Below are 6,444 nucleotides of genomic sequence, written 5' to 3'. Positions count from 1 at the left end.
ATGATATTCCCCACCCTGAAGTTAACATACAGAAGCATCTGATCAATGCTGTTTGCTGTTAAATACCTCTAAGTGATGATCAGATATAACTCTGTTTCAAGTGTTTTCTAGATTTTCCGTTCCTTTTCCTTAGTTATATAATGTTACCCTGAATAAGCCCAATAAACTAACAATAACTAATCAGTACTAAACTACTTTTTAAAAACTATATTTAATGGGAAATATGAAATTATTTCATTATAAACATAAAACATTGGCAGATATTGGAAATGCTAACATCTCTGATTAACAGAGTACATGAAATGTTTTCAACAATATATGCTAGGGCTGGGGAGATAGTTCAGCAGAATAAGCACTTGTCTGGCAAGCACAGGGTCCTAAGTACCAAAAAGAAAAAAAAAAAAAAAATATATATATATATATATGTGTGTGTGTGTGTGTGTGTGTATATATGTGTGTGTGAGTATATATATATATATATATATATATTACTTTTATTTCAGTTTCTCATCAGTTATTTTAATGTAGGAATGTTTGGAATGCTATGCATTAAAATGAAGACTTGGTGTACTGAATTTGAGACTAGTCTAAAAAGTTGCTCCTTATGCCTATGGGAATGGCCAAATCCATGACACTGACACCGACTGCTAATAAGGAGCTGAAGCCACATGAAGTCTCATTCATTGCTGATGGGAAGGCAAGAAGGTCTGACCAATTTGGAAAAAGATAATTTACAAAGTTAAATAAACATATTCACCTTATAATTATATTCCTCAAAATTATTCCAAAGAGTTAAAGACTAACAACCTCAAAAACCCTACACACAAATGTTTATAGCTGTTTCATGACTGTCAAAACTTGGAAGCAGGATTAACCATGAGTGATACTGATGTTTTTGAATTTCATGAAGCCTCCTATGAACTTCTCTTAGGAGGTAAATGGGTTGGTAGGTCGTGGTCCATTCAAGCAGTGGGATCCAATGCTGAAAAGAAATGAGCTATTGAACCATGAAAAGGCATATGGAATGCTTATTTCTAAGTAAAAGAAACCAAAAAGGACTACACAGTACAGTGATACCAGCTCTGTGTCATTCAGGCCAACCTAAGCTCTGTAATTCTCTACTGATGGATACAGGTGATTATACATTTGTCCAAACCTATAGAACATACAACACTAAAATTTATCCTTAACGTACACCACATATTTGGAATAAGAATGTGGCAGCATAGATTCATCAATTTTAAAAAACACCCCACTAGTCAGGGGAATGTTGGGAATGTGGGAGGCCATGCATGTGTGGGGGCGTGGAAAAGTTTGGAAATCTATGTAATTTTTATACAGTTTTTCTTTCATTCTAAAACGATTTTTATTAATAAACAAGTCTGTATTAGCACTTTACTCATTATCTCAAATTATAAAATTTCTACATATGTCTCAGCCTATAAGCTAAATATCAACAAATTGAGTCTCCTTTTAGGGCTACATCCAAATGAAAACTATGGAGAGTCTTGAAACTTGCAGGAGCGCAGGGGGGGTGTGAGCAGGAATACAGGGACATGAGCTAAGGTTTCAGGATGACTCCCATCTTGGCTTATACTTTTAAAAACCTTTCCGGTACATCAAAAGGGGCCCTGAGATTTTGCGTAAGACCCTTGAGCTGTTCCTTCCAGCTATGAGCAGGTGCAGCTGTCCAGACCAAACCGAAGAGGACCTTAGCCAAACCCAATCTAAGGAATATCATGGTAGTAGATGGTGTTCGAATTCCATTTTTGCTCTCAGACACTCCATATAAAGACTTAATGCCAAATGATTTGGCTAGAGCAGCACTTTTGCATTTGTTACATGGGAACAATATCCCAAATGAAGTTGTGGATTATATCACCTTTGGCACAGTTATTCAGGAAGTGAAAACAAGCAATGTGGTTAGAGAGGCTGCCCTTGGAGCTGGCTTCTCTGACAAGACTCCTGCTCACACTGTCACCATGGCTTGCATCTCCTCAAACCAGGCCATGACCACAGCTGTTGGTCTGATTGCTTCTGGCCAGTCTGATGTAGTTGTGGCGGGTGGTGTCAAGTCAATGTCTGACATCCCTATTCGTCATTCAAGGAAAATGAAGAAGATGATGCTTGATCACAATAAAGCCAAGACTCTGGGCCAGAGCCTGTCTTTGCTTTATAAATTCAGACTGAACTTCCTGTCACCTGAGCTCCCCATGGTGGCCGAGTTCTCTACCAGTGAGACCATGATCCACTCTGCAGAGTGCCTGGCTGCTGCCTTCACATTTTCTGGGTAGGAGCAGGATGAAAATGTGCTGCGTTCTCACAGTCTGGCCAAGAAGGCACAGGATGAAGGACTCCTTTCTGATACTGTGCCCTTCAAGGTTCCAGGAAAAACTACCATTAGCAAAAATAATGGCTTCCATCCTTTCTCAATGGAGCAAGTGGCGAAACTAAAACCTGCTTTCACCAAGCCTTATGGCACAACGACAGCCACAAGTTCTTCTTTTCTGACTGATGGTACTCCTGCGATGCTGATAATGTCTGAGGACAAAACTCTGACCATGGGATATAAGCCAAAGGCATATTTGAGGGATTTTGTGTATGTGTCCCCCAGGATCCAAAAGATTAGCTTTTATTGGGGCAAACACATGGTACTCCAAAAGTTCTAGAAAAGGCAGGATTAACCATGAGTGATACTGATGTTTTTGAATTTCATGAAGCCTTCTCAGATCTAATTTTGGGAAATTTTAAAGCCACAGATTCTGACTGGTTTGCGCAAAACTATATGAGTAGAAAAACCAAAGTTGGATCACCTTCTTTAGAGAAATTTAATACCTGGGGTGGCTTGCTGTCCCTGGCACACCCATTTGGAGCCCCTGGCTGTTGCTTGGTCAGAATAGCTGCCAACAGTTTACAAAAGGAAGGAGGCCAGTATGCTTTGGTGGCTGCCTATGTGGCTGGAGGGCAGGGCCATGGAATGATACTGGAAACTTACTCGAAGTGATGGATCCGGAGGAGGTGACCAGGTCTCTGTGCAGCTCTTGCACTGGGCAACCCCATTTCATGCATTCCTAAACAGTACCTGGAGTTCTATCTCCTTGGTGGCCTTCTGTGAAGTACTTTGCTGCTAAGCCTTTCTGGTGTTCTCAGCTTTCCAGTAATCACAGCTCACTGTTCTTTCAGGGATTTCCAAGTTAGCAGAATATCATGCAAACAGATGTAAGCAGTTGTTATTGATCTCTGTTGTCATTGAGGACTGAGTGGTTACATTTTAGGATCTGAAGTCTTCCTTGTGATACTTGAAAATTGCATTTGTTCTTATTTGTATCCTAAAAATAAGTATTATCTCTAAAATACAAACCAATAAGCCTCAATAAACTAATTATGGAAAAACAAATATCTAAATATCTTTAAAAATATAATATTTAGATAAACAATACCTTGTTAGTCAATCTTAATAAAGTGGAGAAGCATTTGAAAATAAATGACAACTAAGGCTCAGTTTTGTCATTTGGATAAGTTATTTTTAGTTATGAAGATAAAAGCAAATTAACTTGCATTGTAAGTGAAATTTTTGTTTTTGAGAGATATTTTTACATTTACTAAGTCAGTAATGGTTAATACAATGCATAGTTTTACTTGCTGTGTGTTGTTATATTTTCCGTGGGTCCATTAAATATTCACTCCTTGACCTGTTTGCTTTCTGTTTTTACAGGTTCTATTACATAGTAGTAATTTTTGAATTGCATAATAATTACATTCCTTGCTGGGAGTTGATATGTGTACATGACACATTTCCATTCCTTTTTCCGCTCCTTTCCCTCCCCTTCCTCCTTCATCACTCCATCTCTTGACCCCTTCCCATTTGAAACAGATCTGTCTCTCTACTTCTGGTATAGAAGCAAATGCTACAGTTGGAGAAAATGCAGTGGAAGATGACCACAGCAATCACAAGCCGAATGCCAAAAGGATAAGACAATAGACACATAACCTCTAGCAGAAATTACATTTTCTAGAAAGTTAAGGTATTTCAGGCTGAAAAATAACTGCATGACAGTCCAGTGGATACCAAGAGAACATAGGCAAGACCTGAGAGTATCCTTATGCCTGGTTCAGGAATGGAGGATGGATACGTCGCAGAGGTAGGGTGACCACGGGTCACCTGTGCTGGAGCCGCTTTGGCGTTGAGGACAATGAAGCAATGTCGGGCATATTAAAAAGCATGCGAAGTTTCAGAAATGCATTTGTGAAAACTTCACTGATGAGCAGATATTTTGAACATATCTTTCAGGACATATTTTAATGTAGACATATAATTCTTTATTTAAAACTCATTTAAAATTTAGAAAATACTGGACTTCTGGAGAAGTACTAAGTGTGTGCTGTGGATATAACATACTGCCCCAGAAGGTTCTCTACTAGCATTTCACAATCAAATACATGAAATTATTTCCATCAGAATGTATAAATTCTCACATTAAATGGGACCAATCGGTTCAGACCAGATTTGTAACTAAATGAATTAAGATGAAATGTTTGCTTGTCAGGACATTTTGCTATCAGAATTGGAGATGTGGGATTATAGATGTATGTTAGAAATGTTAGAGGCACACATGAAAAAAGTGTAAATCCAAACACCAAAACACCAAAGCAAACAATTCAGTAACAATTACTGTGTTGACATAACAGTAGTATAACAATGATAGACAGCATCTAGAAAAGAATCCACAGACTGAATTTGATTCATTGGCTGCCCTTCAACTCCATGTCACTGTTAAATATACTTTGCTCTCCTTCTCCACAAAGGCAGACTGTTTACATCTTTTAATACGCACTAGATTTTTCTCTAGCATAAACTCTACAGTATATTATGACTTGCTGCAAATTTCACCCCACAGTTATTTTTTTTTTGTAATCTCCCCTGAACAGCAACATGTTAAACTGTTTTAGCAGTGTATTTATAAATCACGAGTTAAAATCAAATTCACACTAGCATTAGAATCTCGCAATAAATCTATGGGTAGTTGGAATTATATTCTATGCTATAGCACAACTGCTGAGAACCACATGAAAAGAAAATGGATTGTTAGAAGGAACAAATTCTATTCAAGAAATCCAGTTACACATAAACTAGCAGAAATGGATCCCATGGTAGCTGTAACGGGAGTAATTATAGGTGTGTTTGTTCAACTTGAAGTGTCAACATAATCTACCCCATAAACCAAAAAATAAATTAATTGTCAATCTGGGGAAATAAAGATTATTCACCTATAATTTGAGATGTTTTGGAATGTTTCTTGCAGGGAAAGGCATTTATTCTAAATTTTGAAGGATTAATAGTTCATAAGTGAAAAGAAATGAGGTCAATAATTAAACATAAAAGAGAGACAGCAGAAGTGTCAAGATGGGTCCAGTTTGAATCTGCACAATAAGTTTGGGGTGAAATATTTATATGGTTTAAAAGTCATGTTAAAGGTAGCTGAGGATTTTAGCTCAGTGATAGACCAGTTGCTTAGCATGAACAATAACCTGAGTTTAAACCTCGGTACCATACACACTAAAAAAAATCATGTTATAATTTTATTTTGAACTGTATGTATACGGGAACTTTTTATAGGTCTCCTAAAGAGTAGAATAAAAGAGAGTGAGACTGGGGATATAGCTCCATGGCAGAGTCCTTGCCTAGTTTTCATGAGGCTCTGCCTGAGTGCAACACCCACCACTACAAAAAGAAAATCCAACAAGTATATCTCAGCAACCCTTGGATTCAGAATATAATAAAGAAAAAATAAAATTTATTGTTATAACATCAGCCTCAAATATACTGGTTCTATAAGAGATTAAATCTATCTATCTATCTATTGATCTATCTATCTATCTATCTATCTATCTATCTACTGTCTTGCTATCTGATGTGTGGGACACTTTTGCACAGGTATGCTTGTGCTTGTAATGTGCAACATTTTTATCTGTGATTTAAGGACTCAGCTCAAAACTATTGCATTCATAGCACCTCAACTGTAAACCTTTTAGCATAACTACTCTGCCAGGAATAAAATTTTAGCCACCCATTCCCTGAAATAAAAGCAGCAAGATGATGCATTCTTCCGCTCATGGGGAGAAAAAAGTCTTTTCCTGAAGCTGCCTGCTGCATTTCCTTGCCTTCTTACTAATGAATGCTTTTCCCATCTTTGAACTTCTTTGCACAGAACGGTTTCCTTCAAAGTGTTTTATACTGTTGTTAGATTTCCCATTTGTATTCAAATGTACCTCATTCATGAGGAGTTGTCAGCACTAGTTTTCTATAAAATGAAAGGCCTGTTCTTTAGGGGGAGGATTTTGTTTGTTTTTTACAGAACATAACTTCCTACTTCCCTAATGTCTGTCCTTAAATAACAGGATTCCCATTATTCATTATTTGATCTTATCCAATATTTTTCCTTG

At 37.4% G+C, this 6,444-nt stretch overlaps 1 pseudogene; it reads left to right on the top strand.

Moving 5' to 3' along the window:
• Window positions 1–1,574: 1,574 nt before the first annotated feature.
• On the top strand, window positions 1,575–3,004 carry LOC101578540 (annotated as a pseudogene).
• The last annotated feature ends 3,440 nt before the right edge of the window (window positions 3,005–6,444 follow it).

Source organism: Octodon degus, unplaced genomic scaffold, assembly GCF_000260255.1.
Source record: "Octodon degus isolate 3935 unplaced genomic scaffold, OctDeg1.0 scaffold00095, whole genome shotgun sequence".
In the NCBI taxonomy this organism is placed as follows: domain Eukaryota; kingdom Metazoa; phylum Chordata; class Mammalia; order Rodentia; family Octodontidae; genus Octodon; species Octodon degus.
Note: the sequence above shows the minus strand (reverse complement) of the source record. Positions and strands in the feature narration are given on the sequence as shown.